General features: G+C 38.4%; 1 long non-coding RNA gene across 1 annotated transcript; it reads left to right on the top strand.

Moving 5' to 3' along the window:
• Nucleotides 1-6,828: 6,828 nt before the first annotated feature.
• LOC141801438 (uncharacterized) lies at nt 6,829-19,908 on the top strand. The gene is made up of 3 exons (XR_012599395.1): nt 6,829-6,939; nt 19,137-19,267; nt 19,366-19,908. It is a non-coding gene; the product is annotated as an uncharacterized LOC141801438 (long non-coding RNA).
• The last annotated feature ends 642 nt before the right edge of the window (nt 19,909-20,550 follow it).

Genomic DNA, 20,550 nt, shown 5'->3' with positions numbered 1-20,550 from the left:
CCATGGTGGTGGAGTGCATTGCCTGTTGTTTTCTCTGTAACAATTGTACCTGCTGCCTCCAAGTCTTTTTGGAGCACTTTCAGGGTGGTCCTTGGCTCGTTGAGTCCTCTTCTGACTATCTTTCTGACTCCCTGGTCAGAAATCTTCAAGGAGCTCCTGTGCGTGGCCTGTTGATGGTAAGGTGGTGCTTCTTTCACTTGTGAATAATAGCATATGAATGTACGATAGATGACACAGTGTAAGGATGGAGCAGATGAGGTTATTATTGAGGAAACAGTGTTATGATGGGGGGCACAATGTAAGGTTTTAGGGCACAATGTTAGGATGTGGGATTCAATGTTAGGATAGAGAACAGGATGTAGGGATGGAGGAGACAATTTAAGGATAGAGGAGATACAGCTGAAGCCGAAGTAGACAGTTTAAGGATGTCACGAAGAGTGGTTTCCTGATTGAGATCTCAGGGGGCTGTTCAGGAAGACCAGCTCAAACAAAAAAGTTTTTTGGTTGAGCCAAAGTAAATCGCTAATAATTATATCTTCACAGACCCTCTTTAAGACTCCATCTTTTAAAAACTCTCGTCAGATCCAGTTTGAAACCTCACAAGCTGCTGAAGATTTAACTTTCCAGGAAATCTGTTTGAAAGTTCTTTCTGCCAAACATGGAAAGTTTCTTCTCCCAAACATTTCCAAAACTTGGGAGCAACTAACTGTGAGGACACACTCTCTCATTGAAAACCTGAATAAATCTGTTAGCATTTTGATTTTCCCATCCTGGAGGAATAATCTAACACACAAGAGACTTCTTTTACCCTTCAAAGACCTGAAAACTCAAAATTATTTACGTGATCTGGGTTTGGGAATCACCTTCTTTTCCATCCAGGATCAGGTAATCCATTTATTTTGCTCCTTTTTGATTTCAAATAAAACTGGATTACATCAAGCGTGTTTTCAGAGATTCATCCTTTTCTGCGAGACTCTAAAAATCGAAGAAAGGGAGATTTGTGCTTTCCTATCTGAGCAGCTGCCGTTTGGTGAAGTCTGCCTGGATGTTTCAGGGATAAAACTTTAATACAGTTAGATTTAATCCCCCACAGATTTGTGGATTTCTCTTGAATTAATCCTCTCCAGGTTAATTATAACCTCCTCCATTAAAAGCTCCTCTCGGTGGGACTCAGAGGAGGTTCAAAGGGAGCTGAACTCCATTTAAATGAAGCTAATTACCTTTACTACTGCAAACAACAGGAGAGCAGAGAGAAGGAAGACCAACAGCCAATCAGGGAGCAGGACCACAGGTCACCAGAAGACTTTCCTCCAATCAGGGAGCAGGATGATGATGAAGCGTCAGAGCTGAGGAAAACTGCTTTTAAACGTTATTTTCTTGGGTCAGTTTGACCTCAGGGGGGCAGTGCGAAGCAGCATCAAAGGTGAAACGTTGTCTTAGACTTAATAAAAATAAAACGTGGACCTGAAGTTTTTAGTTTGTAATATAATCTTTCAGCCAGCAGGGGGAGCTTTGAGTGTTTTAGCTTCTTTTGCGGTGACCAATCATGTCTCAGTGTTTGATAAACTCTTCCTGATCACGACGTCTCTGTTGGCAGTAAATGAGTCCTGATGCGTCCCATCACACAGATGTAATTATCAGTAATAACTCCTCATCACTGTGCAGGTGTGGTTTGAGGAGCTAATGCAGTTAGCTGCCGTGTTTCTGTCACCGGAGCTCTGTGAATAAAGCGTCCCCTCAGACTAATGAGATTTAGAGCAGAAACGCTCTCTGGAGATTTCAGTGTTTCAGAAACTCAATCATGTGTTTGTGTGGAGGAGCTGTGGGTGTTAGGGAGGCCATAAGCCATAAATCTCATTAAAATTAGTGTCAGCTCCGACACACGGTTCACAGGACACACATATCTCTGTGAGCTGTAATCGTCTCAGCTGAAGTTTGGAGCAGATTTTAGGTGAGCTCTGAGAGCTGAACCAACTGAGAGCTGAGAGTTTGATTTAATCCAGTAATCGCCTGAAAGTTGTTTTTTTATATTATTTCATCTAAGTGGAGGGAAAACACTTTAAATTACCCTCTGTCCTCACCTCTGAGTCCTCAGCTCAGGAAATAAAAACATGACTCTGGCAACCTTCAGGAAGTGACCATATTTGGATGAGAGGGCGGGGCTACAGAGGTGTGAAAGATGGGCAGAGAACTCTTAAATGTAAATCCTACCACAATGCATGATGGGATATATCAGTCCAAAAATACCAGACTAAAATATCCCATCATGCATTGCAGTTTACTGTAAGATAGCAGATAAGTTAGTTGGCTGTTCAGCTCGTAGGTTGATTAGTTATTTGGTAAGTTTGTAAGAAAGTCGGAGGTAGTGAATTGATTAGCTGGCAAGTTTGTTAGGTAGCTAGCAAGCTAGCAAGCAATCTAGTTAGTTCATTAGTTAGTTAGTTAGTTAGTTAGTAAGTTAGTTAGTTAATTAGTGGGTTAGTGAGTTTGTTTGTTAGCTAGCTCATTAGAGGGTAGGTATGTTAGAGAAACAGAAGTCCTTAGTTAGTTAGTTAGTTAGTTAGTTAGTTAGTTAGTTAGTTAGTTAGTTGGTTAGTTGGTTGGTTGGTAAGTTAGTTAGCTTGTAAGGTAGTTAGGTAGGTTGGTAGCTAGTTGGTTAGTAAGTGGGTAAGTAAGTTAGAAAACCAAAGGTAACGAATTGGTCAGTAGGTTGGTTAGTTAAGTAGTTGATTTTTTAATTATTTAGTAGGTTAGTTGGTTAGTTGATAAGTTAAAGAGCCAGCGGTAGTTAATTGTCAATTAGTTAGTTGGTTGGTAAGTTAGTTAGTTAATTCATTAGTTAGTTAGTTAGTTAGTTAGTCAGAAAGTGGGTAAGTTAGACAGTTAGAGGTAGTTAGTTAGTAAATTTGATAGTAAATGAGTTATATATTAGGTAATTTAGTTAGATAGTGAATGGTAGTTAGTTGTCAATTAGGTTGGCAGATAGTAAATTGTAAGCTAGTTTGTTGGTTTAATGCCAGTTAGTTAGTAATCACTTAGTAAGTTAGTAAGTCAGTTAGTTATCTAATTATCAGTTAGTTAGTTAGTTATCTAATTATCAGTTAGTTAGTTAGTTAGTTAGTTAGTTAGTTAGTTAGTTAGTTAGTTAGTTAGTTAGTTAGTTAGTTGGTAAGTTGGCCATTTAGTAAGCTGGTTAGTTAGAAAGTTAGAGATAAGTCATTGTTATTGAGGTTGTCAGTTAGTTGGCTAGATAGAGCACCTGTTTGCACACACCAAGCACACACCCTCTTTAGTCAAAAAAGCCACACCCCTAACTCGTCAAATTATAATATTTATTATCATTATTATAAATGATGTCAGATTCTTTTGTTTTTATCATAATGTTTTCAAACAGGTGAGTCAAAGTGCAGTTGACGTCTCATCTTTGCGGGCAGCCTCCAGTGGACAGTCAGGGAACTGCAGTGAGACATCGTTACATCTGAGCTTAGGAGGAAGCTTCTTCATGAGATCATAAAGCTCACCCAGGTATGTTCAGCGTCTTTAGGAATACTCTTTCCATTTTCTGCCGTTCAGTAACTGTAAACTTGAAAATCTCTCAAACAGGAATAAGTGTAAAGAGTTTGATCCTCAGGCTGGACACAAACAAACTGCAGGAGAGTTTTCAAAGGATCCACCCAACAGAGAGCAGAGCTACAGTTTGTTAAATGTGTTTCAAACTCTGATCAATAGAACACTGAGCCGGCTAGCTCACAGACTGAAGCAAAAGAAAAGAGTTAATGTTGAAAATATGAAAGTGCCTCTGAGCTGAGAGCAGCTCCAGAGTTTATTTTCAGAGCTGAAGCCTCCGGGATCTCACACAAAGTTTAATTTGATGTTTGTATTTCTGAAAAGGTCTGTTCTCTCGCCTCTGGCAGTCACGACATGACTTCACTCGATGTTCATTTCTTTTTCATGTTTCTGAGTCTGAAACTCTCACACAGGTAAATTCACGTGTTACCTGCAGGTCGAACATCCCTGTCTGAGGCTGGAGGGTAAATCGAATTAGACAGACAAACTTTTAACCAGTGGTAGAGTCACCAAAGACACCCAGCATTTGGATTTCCTAACGAACATCTTTAGGGCAGTTTTCAGCTCTTGAGGACAGACCTGACGAAGCTTGACTTTAATCTTTTTTCTAATGTGCATCCTAATGTTGTTATTTCATCAAACTGAAGAGACGTTCATCTGAAGAAGAGACAGAGAGAAGCCTCTGTGGGACTCACCGTTTACACTCAGACTCACCACAAACACGGGAATAGGCGTGACAGATCTGAAGGATCTGATCTAAACACATGAGGTGCATCCTAAAGGGTTAAACTGCAGTCTCATCTCTCCTCTCTCCTCTGTGGCACCTGAGGTACTTTCTAAGCTGTCATAGAGTGGGATCCTATAGCGGTAAAAAAGAAAGATTCAAGATCAGTTTTTTCTCTTGTTTGTTTTCCTGCTGATGCTCTTTTTTCTTTATGAAGATAATTAAAGTCAGGGATAAAAGTCTGTCAGAAAGAAAAAAAAAAGACTAAAAACACTTGTTTCGTTTCTTTTAGAGGTCATAAAGTGTCATTTATGAGCATAGGGTCAGTAAAGCTTGACACCATTTCCATTTTCCCTGAAATCTAATAAATAACTCATGTCCAGTGTTCCTGAGACATCATTAACCAGGTTTTATTGATGAGTTTTAAAGTTCATGATCAAATATGCACTAGAGCAAGGATTTTCAACCTGCGGCTCTTTAACGTCTTTGCAGTGGCTCCTTGTAGCTTGACAAAAAAATACTGAGATAAAGATTTTTTATTTTTCTTCCAGAGGGTAATTGATGATTAAAGACACTGACACTAAATAAAATCCTGTGTTAACATTTAGTTGAACTAAATCTTCATCCCATCTGTCAATAAAGCCTGCCACCGCTCTACTTCACCTCCTACAACATCAACAGCCCACCAACTTTCCATGCACCTGTGGCTAACCTCAAGTTTTACAGCCCTGGGAAGATAACTACATCTACAAAAAGACTAATCAGAAAAAAATACTGATTTTAATTATTGGAGCTAAACATACATGCTCAATATATTGCAAGAAATGAGCAAACCACTAAAGATGATAAGTTAAGTAATATTATATATTTGTCATCATCTTTTTTTTTTTTTTTTTTTTTTTTTTTTTGCAAATTTGTGATTTCATTTTTTTTCACATATTTTTGAGATTCTTGCACATCATTTAAAATTTTGCAAATTTTTTGAATTTTTTTTTTTTTTACTTTTGCACATTTTGGAAAATTCAAAGTTTTTTTTGGAAAATTTTGCAAATTTTTGAATGCAATAATTTATTTAGCTTTTGCACATATATTACATTTCCAATTTTTGAAAAAAAAAAATTAAAATTAAAAAATTTCTATCTTAAAAAATGTTTTGAATATTTTGTAAATCTGAAAATTTCCAAAAAATTCCTGACATATTTAAAAATTTGTGAATTTTTGCAAATTTTGCAATTCTTTTTTTTTTTACTTCTGATTTGCTTTTTGCAAATTTTTTAAAAAATTGAAGGTTCTGGAAAAACATTTGGCAATTTTTTAAAAAATACATACATTTATTTAGATCTTGCAAATTTGTTGCATTTCCATCCATCCATCCATTTTCTATACCGCTTATCCTGTTTAGGGTCGCGGGTGGCTGGAGCCTATCCTAGCAATCATTGGGCGAGAGGCAGGGTACACCCTGGACTGGTCGCCAGTCAATCGCAGGGCTGACACATAGACAGACAACCATGCACGCACACACTCACACCTAGGGACAATTTGGTGTGACCAATTAACCTGGTAAGCATGTTTTTGGACTGTGGGAGGAAGCCGGAGTACCCGGAGAGAACCCACGCATGCACGGGGAGAACATGCAAACTCCACACAGAAAGACCAACCGGCCGAGGTGGGGATTTGAACCGGTGACCTTCTTGCTGAGAGGCTGCAGCGCTAACCGTTGCACCACCGTGCAGCCTTTGTTGCATTTCCAATTTTTGAAAAAAAATTGAAGCTTCAAAAATTTCAATTGTTTTAATTTTTGTAAATTTTTGCAAATTTTGCAAATTTTAAAATTCTTCACATATTTGCAAAACTATCACAATATAAAACTGTTATCCCACATATAATTTCATTTTTTTTTTTTTTTTTTTTTTACAAAAACTTCTTGTTTTGATTATTATTCACTAGACTTTAACTATGTATATAATTTTATACACTTTGTAGTCTCTATTGTGAAGGTAAAGTAGATTTTGTGGCTCTGGAATGACTCTGTGGCAAAACAGCTCAATTGAAAGTAAAGGTTGCAGACCCCTACACTAGATAAAGGTTAAATTATTAAAAATCTGATGATAACAGATTTAACTGGTAAAGGGAACTGTGTGCTTGCACTGTGCAGTTTTTATGTGATTAGTTTTGTGATTATTAGTAAGAAATCTCCTATTTCCTATCTCCTCTCTGGTGTAAGGGATTAAAACTCATTGGGAGGACGGGAGGATGAAACTCTGGAGCTTTGAGATTCACCCGTGGTCTGCTCAGGTTTTCATTTCAGAGACGATTCTCAGCATCAGCTGGTTGGAGTAAATCAACCCGAAAAGCTCAAACTGTGAAAAAGGAGAAGTGCCTGAGCTCTCTTTTTATTCAGTCTTCTGGTCTGCTCCCTTGGCCCCGCCCGCTCTCAGATCCTGGCCATGTGATTGGCTGCTGGGGGAGGAAGAGACCGTAAGACCTGAGAGAGCGACATGAATTAAACATCCTCCGTATTTAAAGTCTCCGAGCTCATTAGCTGGAATAAGAATGGCGACAGAGCACCTGTTCACAGTGACAGATTAAACCCAGACAGACCCAAGCCTCAGGGAGACTCTCCAAACCCAGACGCTTCACCTGTTCAGGTAAGCTTTTTAAACATGCTTCTGTTTGCATGGAATCTCACTTCACCTGCACCTGTGCTGCAGGTGTGTCAAGGTGTGACGTTAGCGTGGTTATTGTTCTCTCCAGACGAGTCGTGTTTGCTCGATTTTCAAATCATCCAGACGCGAACGTGAGCAGAAAAAAAAGCTTTCTCTGTTTACACTCATTAAAACCTGCAGAGGCCATATATTATTATGTAGATCTGCCTAATTAGGACAGCACATTATAATGAGTGTGTGTGTTAGCATTAGCAGGGATTAGCATGGAACACAGAGGATTTGTTGGTGGGGGCAGAGCTTTGATTTCAGCGGCTGGTTTCATGTTTTAATGCGACGTTTGGACTCAAATTATCATAATATGATTCTCACATGTGGAGCAGAGCCTCACAGGTCCACTAATTAGACACACACACACACACACACACACACACACACACACACACACACACACACACACACACACATATGCAGGGGGGAGAGGGTCCTGGCCTGCTAACTAACCCTGGTGTAATCAGCAGTTTAAAAATTCAGTTTTTCGTCCTGACGCTGAGACTCAAACTTAAAGGTTATGAAGCTGCTTCTCTGCAGATAAGACTACAGCGTGTGAAGGCCAGACACACACAAACACACACACACAAACACACAAACACACACAAACAAATGAGAGACACAGAGAGAAATACTTTTCTTAACCAGACTAACCAATCATCAGGGGCGTCGGCAGTCCATAGGGACTCAGCTCAGCACCCAGAGGATCACCAGTCCTTGAGCTGAACACAGACCTCCAGCTGTTCAGTCGGGCTCCAGCTGTGCAGGTGCCTCACTCTGCATTAGTGTGTGTTCTTTGCAAAGAGCATGATCTGAAATCTCACACAGGGATTACAGCCTTTACAGCCTTTTCCTTCTTCTAACCAGAGCAATGACACACAAAGAACATTTATTTAATGTGACACAGAGAACAGACCTCTTCTCAGGTTTTTAAAAGTCTAAACACGTTTTCTGCGTCACACACATTTTACATTTTTTAAAATAGCCTGAACATGTTCCTCTGTTTAAGACACAACAGTAAAAAATCATCACAGAAGAAACAGTCAAAGACATAATCAGTAGAGGGAGTCGAAAGAAACAGCGACTAGAAAGATCAGTATAAACCGTCAAAAACATTTGATTATAACAGTCAGTAGAAACAATCAGTAGAAAAAGTCGGTAAAAACAGTCAGATGAGACAATCAGTAGAAACAATCAGTAGAAACAATCAGTAGAAACAATCAGTAGAAAAAGTCGGTAAAAACAGTCAGATGAGACAATCAGTAGAAACAATCAGTAGAATCAGTCAGTAGAAATGATCAGAAGAAGCTTTTAGTAGAAATAGTCAATAGAATCAGTCAGTAGAAACAGTTAATAGAAACGATCAGTAGAAAGAGTCAGTAGAAACATTCTGTAGAAACGATCAGGAAAAAGGTTCAGTAGAAATGATCAGAAGAATCAGTCAGTAGAAACAATCAGTAGAAATGGTAAGTAGGAACATTTATTAGAAAAAATTAGTAGAAACAGTAGAAATGATCAGTAGAAACAGTGAATACAAACAGTCAGTAGAAACGTGCAGAAGAAACAATCAGTAGAAATGATCAGTAGAAACAGTGAATACAAACAGTCAGTATAAATAGTCAGTAGTAATGTGCAGAAGAAACAATCAGTAGAAACAATCAGTAGAAATGATCAGTAGAAACAGTCAGTAGAAACAGTCAGAAGAAACAGTCAGTAGAAACAAGTAAGAGAATCAGTGAGTAGAAACGTTCAGTAGAAATGATTAGTAGAAACAAGCAGTAGAAACAGTTGGTAGGATCAGTCAGGACTCAGTAGAAACAATCAGTAGAAATGGTTAGTAGGAACATTCATTAGAAACAATTAGTAAAAACGATAAGTAGAAACAGTCAGTAGAAATAATCAGTAGAAATGATCGGTAGAAACTATCAGAAACAGTGAGTACAAACAGTCAATATAAATAGTCTGTAGAAACGTACAGCAGAAACAATCAGTAGAAACAATCAGTAGAAACGATCAGTTGAAACAGTCAGTAGAAACGGTCAGTAGCAATTATCAGTAGAATCAGTCAGTAGAATCAGTCAGTAGAAACAGTCAGTAGAAACAATCAGTAGAAACAGTCAGTAGAAACAGTCAGTTGAAACAGTTAGTAGGAAGAGTCAGTAGAAACAATCAGAAATGGCTAGTAGGAACATTCATTAAAAACAATTAGTAGAAACAATAAGTAGAGACAGTAGAAATAATCAGTAGAATTGATCAGTAGAAACAGTGAGCACAAACAGTTTGTATAAATAGTCAGAAGAAACGTACAGAAGAAAAAATTGGTTGAACAGATCAGTAGAAATGATCGTTAGAACGGATCAGTAGAAACGATCAGTAGAAACGATCAGTAGAAATGATCGTTAGAACAGATCAGTAGAAACGATCAGTGGAAAACAGTAACTACAGACTGTTAATAGAACAGTCATTAGAAATAGCCAGCCCAAACAGTCAGAAGACACAGTGGGTAGAAAACTAGCAGAAACCACTAGTCAAATAAACCCAGTAGAAACAGTCGGCAGAAACAGCCTGTAAAAATCAGTAGAAATCGCGAAAAGAAATGATCAGTAGAAGAAGCCAGTAAAAAACCCAGTAAACGCAGTCGGTAGTGAGATCAGAAGAAACAGTGAACAGAAACAGTCACTAGAAACAGTCGTCAAAATAGTCTGTAGAAAAAGTCGGAGGAAATGATCATCAGAAACACTCAGAAGAAACAATCAGAGGAAGCATTCGCTAAAAACAGTCAGTAGGAGCAGTCTGTAGAAACTGCCAGTAAGAAGAAACAGTAAATAGAAAGAAAGGTCAGTAAAAACGGTCAGTAGAAACAGTCAGTTCAGACGGTCAGTGTCAATAGGTTTCAGCTGAGCAGATTGGTTTATTGTTTATTTCCTCTTCAGTCATGTTGATGTATCAAATTAAATCTATTAGCTTAGCTTTTCTTGTTAGCCTGGTCTTTTGCAGCTGGACAGTCTCAACCAATCGTTGCCACGTCACTAAAGGAGCAGACGGCCTGTGAGCAGACTTCCTGCTGCCCACACGTGTGAGAGTTCAGACGGGATGGACGTCTTATCAGCTGTGGACGTCTGAGGACAGATCGTCAGTGGGAGGTGAAAGAATCAAAAACAGCATCTGTTCAAATCTCAGCCTCAGATCAGTCCGTCAGAGTGAACACAGATTTATCAGACGTTCAGATTTACAGAGATCAGTCCCAGGTGCTCCGTGTCTCTTATCGTACCATTCCTGACTAAATGAACATCAGGCTGTGCTTAAATAATCTTTACTGAGGAAACAAACCAGCTGAGGAGGAGGAGGAACTCTTCCTCACTGAAAGGGGTCAGGATGTGTCTGATGTCAGGGTGTCGTTACCGTGATGAAACAGAAAAACGTTTTCTCTACCTTCCTACAGTCAGATGTTTGTGATGGTTACTCCTGAAGCTCAGACTGTAATCCTCCTCCCTCAGCTCCTTCTCTAAAATGAGCTTCAGTCCAGGAGGACTGAGGCCGTGAAGAAAGACGGACAACTTTATTATCCCACAAGAGCAATTTGTTGAGCGCAGCTCGCTGCAGAGGAAACACGACATACAAACAACTCATTAAAGACACACAGGAGCGTCCTGTGAGGGGAACAGAGCCGTTAAACAGACCTGACAACAGGAGGTCATTGTTAAACAGCTGATCGATACACCCTCAGATCACCACCTGGACCTGGCAGAATCCTGCAGGGCCTGGAAACTGGATCAGGGCTCCTCTGAGACACATGTGCTGCTCCTAGACTCAGACCGTCACACATAACCCTTATTAACCAAGCTGGTGCTAGTTGCAGGCCAGTTCCTGACTTAGCACTGGTTCTTTGTGTTTCCACAGACAAAGCTCTGGCTCCAGAAGCTTAGCAAGCACCAGCTCTTTCCTACAGAATCACACATTAATTATTTTTTCTAAACTACTGTTTTCCAACACAAGCTTTCACACCAGCAATGTTATTTTTTTAATCTTTTATTTTTTCGGACCGAAGTCAATTTTTTTCAAAGTGTTGCCTGCGACGAGCACACATCCAACCAATCAAAACGCTTGTTATTGATACATCACATACCATCACATTCACCATGGCGGACCACTTGACTGTGTTCTTGTCCCAGCACTCAGTTCTTTATGACAAAAGACTCAACTCAACTCAACTCAACTTTATTTACAAAGCTCTTTAAAACAACCTCAGCTTAAACAGTGTGCTGTACATAAAAGTAGTGCAGGAATGAATAAGTAAATAAAACAAATAAATTATTAAAACAAAAGTGCACATAGTAAAATAGTTGTAGCGAAAAGCCAAAGAATAAAAACTGCAAAGACAACAATTACTAAGACATCGTTTGGAGGAGTTTGCTCCTGATGTGCATCGACCAAGGTTATAATAGTTAACTAAAACAAAACTAAAAAGGAAAACTAAAGTTTAAAATACATTGCAGTAAACCCAAACTAATGAAAACTAGAAAAGAAAACAAAAATGATAAGTAAACTAAAACTGTATCTTGTGTTAACAAAACTGACTGGCTGTGCGCTGTGCTGCGACAAAACATAGTGGAGTAATAAATCAGAGCATCTGTAATACTGTAATTTCATGTGAGTGACTTAAGTTGTATTTAAGTCTGCCTTTATTGTTACAGAGTCCACGTTTCTAATTATTTAAGCTCATATTATGTTGTTTTATATAATTTATATTTATATTATTTTTATGTAATTTATGTTTATATTTTTTATATTGAGTTTATATTATTTTCTTGTGTTTAAGGCAGCAGCCAACAGTTCAGTATCAGCATTGACTGAGCAGTGAGCACTATGTTGGACTTGAAAATAAACAGTATTAAAAAATATTCACTCTTTTTTTTTTTCCAACAAAATACTTTTGGAAAGTATTTTCCAAAAGTAAAGGGAAAAAAAAAGAAAATAATAATAATAAAAAAAAATATATTCACTCTGACCTTTTTGAATCCTGCACCTGGTCAATAAGGTATGTAAAAAACTAAAACTAAACTAAAACTAAACTAAAACTAAGCCTTGTTGCAAAAATCAAAACTAAATTAAAACTAGAATGCCCGCTCTAAAACTGATTAAAACTAAACTGTAATGGAAAAAAAATGTCTAAACTAACTAAAACTAAACTATAATGACAAATCCAAAACTATTTTAACCTTGGCATCAACAATTGTGTCAAAATTTACATGTGATTTCTTTGCGTCGCCGTTGGGCTTTTTTGTTGATGGAAAAAAACGCCACACAGTGTTACTTTGAACACTCCTCGCTCATGGTTCGCTAATTATGTGTTTTAAAAAAAACCGTCCTTTGATTTGCACTGTTAACCTTCTCCGTAGAGTCTTGATTAATATCAAATCATCTCATTGTATAAATCCATCTCAAAACAAGCTAACCTTAAATTCCATATGTTTCAATTATAAACTCTCTGTAACCAACTGTTTGTCTGTGCTCTAGATATCACAGACCAGCTGTCTTTGTTCCGCATGGCACAGACTGTCCGTCTGTGTGCTGCATGGCATGGACTTAGGAGACAAAGTAACAGTATGAATACCACAAAATTGCTCATTGAGTGTTAGGAAATAACACAACTTAGTGTCATGAAAACACTGAATGGGTGATGTATTAACACTGTAAATGCTAGAAATGAACACCCCCTGGTGTAATAATGTGAAAAATACACTTTTTTTGTGATAACACTGTGGATGTTAGAATTTTAACATGATTAGGGAGTTAAAATATTAACACTTTCCAAAGTATAAATTTAACTTGGAGTTAGTGAGAATTATATAAACTCAGGGAAAGTGTTACATTTAACATTATGGGAGTTGAAGTGACACTTTGGAAAGGGGGTGACAGAGGAAACCTGCAGGATGTGGATGAACTGTCTCTTTAAATCTGGCCTGAAGCTCTCAGTCTATTGTCACTAATCTAATCTCAAACTTTGTGATTCTGTTTTCATTTGATGCATCTCTAAACGATCCTCAGCTCCATGAAGACGCTCTGTGAAGACTCTGTGCTGTTTATTGTCTGTCAGGAAACCTCCCTGTGATTTAGATATGATGGGATAGAAGCTAATAAACGCTAACACGTCCTCTGAGAGGTGATGAGGTTTGTTAAGGTGTGAAGAGGAGGATGGAGTAATGAGAAAAAGAGGTTCACTGTGACCCTGAAAGGACCCTGTGTGATTTATGGGAGAGGAAAAATGTAATAACTGCACCAAAAGGATTTGTTTTAATCAAACACGCAGGAGGAGGAAGATTGTTTCAGCAGAGAGAAATGAGACTCTGTCCCTCAGCGAGACCGGATTTTTCTGTGTTTGAGGAAGAACAATGAGCATCGATCCAGGTTAGACCCGAGGAATAATCTGCAGAGTCAGAGTTCAGAGCTCCTTCCACCAACCGTTCATACTCAGAGAACAATGATAAACATTCAACAATCAGCTGATCATCCTCTGAGGACAATGAAAACATCCAGACTCAGCTCACAGGAAGCCGTGTTTCAGGCCGTCTCATGTTGTGATTCATAAACACAAACAAACACTGCGTGTGTTTCCCTCGCCTGGTGTTCACAGCCTGAGGTCAGAGAGAAAGGAGAGCAGCGTGGCGCTGCTGCCGGCCCTGAAACACTGACCCTGCATGAAGCGAGCAGCTCCGACCCAGCTGAGCTGCTCCTGCATTTCAACACAGACCTGCTGTTCACACTCTTTAACTTCTGTCTCTGTCTGCTGGAGCTCAGCGGGGAATCAATGCCACAGCATTTCATCTCAGCCTGTTTGGTTCGGAGGTATCCGTCACAGCTTCACGCGGCTCAGCCGGCACAGAACAGCTCTGCCCCCCCCTGGGGTTGGAGGTTTAAATCCCTGTGGAGACCAGTTTGGATGAAAGGTTCAGCTGAACAACACAGACTACAGTTTAACATCCAGAAACAGAGAAGGTTCAGGAAAACAGAGAGAGAGAAACACAAAAACATGCTCACAGAGAAAAATCCAGAACACAGAAACACTTACAACACTCAGGCAGATTTAAACACACAGAGAAAGATCCAGAAGACAAAGGAGGGCCCAGAGTACAGACAAAATGTTAAGAACAAAAAGAATCATCCAGACCATAGAACATGCTGAGACAGATTCAAGAACACGGAGAAAGATCTAGAACACAGACAGGTCCAGACTATTGAGAGAAAGGTCCAAAACACACAGAGACAGGCCTGGACAAATAAAAGAAAGATCCAGAACAATAACAAAAACAACAACAAAAATCAAGAACACAGACAGGTCTAGACCAATGAAAGAAAGATCCAGAACACTGAAAGTCATCCAGAAAACAGAGAAAGATCCAGAATACACAGAAATATCCAGACTACAGAGAAACCCCTAATACATAAGTAGGGCCAATCAGATCATTGAACGGATCCAGAACAACGATAAATATCCAGAACACAGAAACACTCACAATGCTGAGACAGATTCGAACACTCAGAGAGAGTTTCAGAGCACAGAGAAAATGCTTAGAACAAAGAAATTCATCCAGATCATAAAACATGCTGAGACAGATTCAAGCACACCGATAAAGATCCAAAACACAGAGAAAGATCCAGAAAACAGAGAGACGGGTCCATACCAATGAAAGATCCAGAACACAGAGAAAGATCAAGAACGCAGAGAAAGATCCAGAATACACGGAAAGATCCAGAATACAGAGAAAGATCAAGAATACAGAGAAAGATCCAGAATACACGGAAAGATCCAGAATACAGAGAAAGGTCAAGAACACAGAGAAAGATCCAAAACCCAAAGAAAGCTCTAGTACACAGAGAGACAGGTCCAGAACACAGAGAGACAGGTGCAGACCAATGAGAGAGAGATCCGGAACAAAACTGATCAAGAACAAAGAGAGAAAGATCTAGAACACAGAGAAAGATCCAGAACAAAGAGAGAAAGATCTAGAACACAGAGAAAGATCCAGAACAAAGAGAGAAAGATCCGGAACACAGAGAAAGATCCAGAACAAAGAGAGAAAGATCCAGAACACAGAGAAAGATCCAGAACAAAGAGAGAAAGATCCAGAACAAAGAGAGAAAGATCCAGAACAAAGAGAAAGATCCAGAACACAGAGAAAGATTCAGAACACAGAGAAAGATCCATACCAATGAAAGAGAGATCCAGAGCAGAAATGATCGAGAACACAGAGAAAGCTCTAGAACACAGAGAGACAGGTCCAGACCAATGAAAGAAAAATCCAGAACAAGAACAATCAAGAACACAGAGAAAGAACCAGAACACTTAGCAAGATCAGGCCCAGACCAATGAGAGAAAGGTCCAGAACACAGAAAAAGATACAGAACACAGAAAAACATCAAGAATGCAGAGAAAGATCTGGAACACAGAGAAAGCTCCAGAATGCAAAAAAAGTGTCCAGAGCACAGAGAAAAGTTCAAGAACATAGAATATGCTGAGACAGATTCAAGCACACAGAGAAAGAACTAGAACACAGGGGGAGGTCCAGACCAATGAAAGAAAGATCTATAACACAGAGAAAAGGGCAGAACACAGAGAAAGATCCAGAATGCTTCTCAGACTGAGATTCAGACCTTTCAGAGAGGATTTTCTGTTATGTTAATGTGAAGTCAAATTTAGGCTTCCCAACCCTGAACCTTTTTTCTACATTAATTGTTTTGTGCGGAACACTGTGCCTTTGTTCAGTTTTTAGTTTTTGTTCATTAAAAATCAGCAGAGATGTTAACGACACTTTGTTTGGAGCAGGCCTGTAGGGGAGCCTCTTCCCTGATAGAGTGTAATGTCAGTGCATTATGAGAAGTGATCCCTGCTGACTAACTTTTGTTCTCATGTAGTGACTAATGAACATGTTCACGTGTTCTCTGCAGCTTTAAAAACAAATGAGACGGAAGAAGCAGAGCTTGTTTTGGTGTTTACAGAGCTCTGTGCTCCTCTGCTGCTCATCGTCTCTGAAATAATAACAGAAAACAAACCACAGAGGTCTGATGATTGTTCTCCACACACAGCTCTCAGGGGGCGAGAGAGTAACACACACACACATACACACACACACACACACACACACACACACACACACACACACACACACACACACACATACACACATAACCACTGTAATTGCAGCATAGCTCATACCAGAGGAGCTTCTGTTAGTCCTCTAGTGAGTTAGAGTGAGTGTTAATGGAGCGCTGATGGTGTGTGTGTGTGTGTGTGTGTGTGTGTGTGTGTGTGTGTGTGTGTGTGTGTATGTGTGTGTGTCATTGAGAGAGAGAAAGGAGCAGTAGGAGGTTGTTGCTCGAGGGTCTGTCTTGTAAAGCAGCCGATAAATGGACTCTGAAGAGTGAGTGTCAAACTAAAGGCTCCTCTGAGTGATGCTGCTGTCACTGAGTATCTGACCAGAGCTCGTGTGGCCAAACTGAACCAGGCTGTGAAGATTGATTAGTCTGTAAAATCTGAAACAGACACTTTGATTTTGCCTGTTTATTTTGGGAAAGAAAAGAACGAAAAAAATTACGTGTCATGAAATCTGAAGCATGAACAAAGCGAGTTATTGCTTTAGATTAAGTATTTCTATACCCATCTCTATTCTTTGGCGTTCAATCCCAACTAAATGAGTAATCTTGTTTTTTTAATCTTTTTTTTAAATCTCTTTTTATCATTGTTTTATCTCTTTTTATCTTTGTATCTTTTATCCCTTACATTTTATTCCCTTTTACCCTACTTTTATTGTTTTTATCCTTATATTATTTTATTTCTGTTTTTTATGCATATTTAAATGTTTGACTCCTTGATATAAAGTGTATGAGAGATTGTTTTGCACCCCTGTAAAGCACTTTGGTCAACCGAGGTTGTTTTTAAACGTGCACTATAAATAAACTTTGACTTGACTTGATATTAAAATTACAAAATCTTCAACTTTCAATTCACTCAAATGAAATCAGCGAACATATGTAATAACATTAGAAGTGAACTCAACAAGACTTAAATGGGTTTTTGGATCCGTACACTGTGAAACAGAAATACTAATTTTATGATTAATAAAACGAACATTTAAAGTAGTTTTTCTGTTTTTCAAAAATAGTGTACAAAACTGTAAAATTACACAACCTGGTTGTTTTTTTTTTGTTGTTTTTTTTTTTTTTTATAAGTATTTTGCTAATAGTGACATACTATGTTTTTTGTTTGTTTTTAATGGAAAAAATACTGTTTTATCTTCTCTGCTCTATTAAACTACAGTCAAATTCATGTAAAATGACAATTGTTATCTTTATCTCTGACAAATATTTTATATGGCCATTGAATTGTTAAATAAGGCAATGTACTATTAAATATGTTTTATTATTTTTTTAGTATCGAATCAGTATCATTGAATATTTCATAATGATTATTTAAACAATTACATACTTTGAAAGTAAAGACTTTTTATTCTGTTATTTTGAAGCTTTATAAAATTTTAAAAAAGTAATTCAAGTTATGTTCTTTACCACAATGGCCTTTTTATTGCATAATGTCGTTTTTAATCAGAGTCCCTTGGTCTGTCAATCAAAGCCAGAGGGTGGGACCTCTGCTTGATCCTTTCAGATCGAGTAGTTTGAGAGAGGAGTCTAGCTGCAGACCTCCGCTCTCAGCTGCTTGAGGAGCTCAACATCTCCACGTTTGAATCGATCCTGCAAGTGCTGCTGTGATGTCTGTGTAAAGCATCATCCAGTCACTTAACTGGCTCTGCCTTGTGCGCTTTGATTGACAGACCAAGTCGTTATGCTGAAAAATGACATCATGAAATAAAAAGGTGATTGTGGATAAGGACATTATGAAATAAAAATTGACTTCATTACAAAAAATGTTTATTTCATAAAAGCTTAAAAATTTAATAAAAAGTCATTACTTTAAAAAGTATAAAATTGTTAAAAAATGTTTAAAAAAATATTTAATTAAAATAATTTGATATTAAAGAATGATAAAACATATTTCATAAAATATGTTTCTTATTTCACAATTTAATGGCCAAATTACATATTTTTCTGTTTTTTTTTATTTTTGTTTTTTTTTTCAAAATGGTTTTTGTTTCAAAAAGATGTTTTTAATTATTTAATTATGAATCTTTTGGGTTCCAAAAATTTGTAGCTTGTTTTATAAGGGTTTATGTCCATACTAACCATCTACTGTTCTTAACTGGAATTTGCAGGTAAATCTTCTTAGTTTTATGTAGCATATGTAGCTGCACTCTGCTCCCTCCTCACTCATGGTTTCAATAATGGTTAATGCTCTAACAGTGACAGTCAACTTTGATCAATAATCCTGATTAATTCTGTTGTTTATAATTATTGCTGACTGTTTTTAGGTTTTTTTTTCTGTTTTTATTGTCTTTATTAATGTTTTTGTGCACTTTGAGATTTGGCCAAAAATGTAAAGTGTGTTATAAATAAAAATCCATCATTATTATAATAACAGATTTTTAAAACCAAAAAACCTCAGGCCGGCTGTCTGTGCTCCACAGCACGGACCAACTTTCTGTGCTCCACAGCACGGACCAACTTTCTGTGCTCCACATGGCATGGTCCATGTGGTCAGTGATATTTACAGCATGTTTTGTGTTAAGAAATGAGTTGTGTTGATGGGCTATGCTATATAGGTCAATTTGAAAAAGCAGTGTAATTAAGATCACACCGCTATGCATTGTTGCACAGGCAGCCTGTTCCCCCCATGCAATATTAATGGGATTAATTAATGTACAGCATGGTCTTATATCCACTGTGTTCCCTCCTTTGGAATTATGGTTGCTGAACACCATTACAACAAAAGTATTTTGTTGTAAAATAATAGTTTTTCTTGCAGAACTTTTAATGTGAATGTAATGTATTTGCACTTTATCTGAAGTGGGATAATTCACTTTAAATTGAAGGTTTTATTTGCCAGCCGTAGCTGCCAGTCATTTACCTTTTTTAATTTTTTTTTTTGTTCTTACAATGTAGATAGAGATATCCTTTCCCAGTCGTTGATTTAACAGCTGGAGCTCTGACACTGAACCAGGTTTGATTTCTGCTCCTGACAGGAAACAGGAAACCAGAGAAACCTGCGGCTGACAGGAAGGAGCTGCAGGTTAATGAAACGATCTGCAGGCAGCAGTCGGATCACCTTTCCTCCAACACGTCTTCATCCTGCAGCGCCTCGAGCCTCTGTCATGTAGGAATAAAACACGCTCTGCAGGAAGTCTTCCTCCGTCTCAACTTTGACGACCATCTCACCCTTTCTTTTGTCCTCTCTCCGTTTCATGTGAGCAGATTGCTTCAGCCCGTGACGCAACCAAGGGGCAACGTGTGGAGAGCAGACGAGCCGAGAGATGAAATCAGCCACCAGACGAGCCGCAGAGATTTGATTTTCACAGAGCAGCAGAGTTAACACCGGCAGAAATCTGTCTGAAATTCAACAAAAGAAAACGAACCGAGCCTCTTTCTCCTCTCCATGAATCAATAACAAATCTGCTGTTTGAAGCACAGTCCTGCTCTTTCCTCCAGTTCCCTTTCATCTCCTCAGTCCTTCATGAAAAACACCGCGCTCATATTCCTCTGCAGCTCTCACTGAGCACCACAGAATAAAACCGCTTTGATTTTTACAGATTGCGGGACAAATTGTGGGACAGATTCGAACTCTCACCACCTCAAATTTCACCTTTCGATTGACCTGTGGCTAAGTCCCGCCCACAAAGTTGATGAGCCAATCACAGAGCGTTTAGCCTTCCCACATACTAAGGCATTCTCTGCCCAGACAGCCATTAAAATGCATTGCAGAAAATCAGTTTTCTTTTGGTTTTATGAGGTTTGAGTTGAAGATTTTGAAATTAAAAATGGTAAAACATGGGGTACAAGCAACTCTGACACAAAGTATCCTGAGAGGCTGGGTGGCAGGGTGAATTTTTTTAACCCTTTCATGAGCCACATCTCAACTAAGGAAGTGTCTTCTTTGGATTAACTCAATCTAGTAGACCACAACATCAACTTAACGTGAGTAAACTGAATAAAGATATCTCCATCGGTTCTAAGGTAAGCTGAAATCTCTGTAGCATCAGCTTAAGTTAGCCTACCGTTAGCTCCTAGCCGCGTTGTTCATCATGTCTCTTTATTTGTTGGGAGTTCATTGGCCTGTTTTGTTCAAGTTTTGTTCTTTGGTGATCGTACAGCATTGTTAGCTATTGTCCAAAGGGCTCTAGTTAAGCTAACATTAGCTTCTAGGGCTTAGCTTCATTAGCTTATGTGTAATAGCCGAGATAACAAAGGTCGATTCAATATAAATACTGTAGCTCCAAACTAACAGAGACAAATAATATTTTTTTTTTTATTTAAACTAGTGCTGTCAGGTGATTAAAAAATTAATCTAATTAATTACAGGATTTGTAATTAATAATCAAATTAATCGCATTTTAATCTCATATCTGCTTAAGGTCCCCCGGGGGCGTCGGTGGCGCAGCT

The sequence above is a fragment of the Halichoeres trimaculatus genome, unplaced genomic scaffold, assembly GCF_033239565.1.
Source record: "Halichoeres trimaculatus isolate MK-OKI-2021-1 unplaced genomic scaffold, fHalTri1.1 fHalTri1_scaffold_12, whole genome shotgun sequence".
Taxonomy (NCBI): domain Eukaryota; kingdom Metazoa; phylum Chordata; class Actinopteri; order Labriformes; family Labridae; genus Halichoeres; species Halichoeres trimaculatus.
The sequence above is the reverse complement of the archived record's forward strand: the minus strand, read 5'-3'. Positions and strand labels throughout refer to the sequence as shown.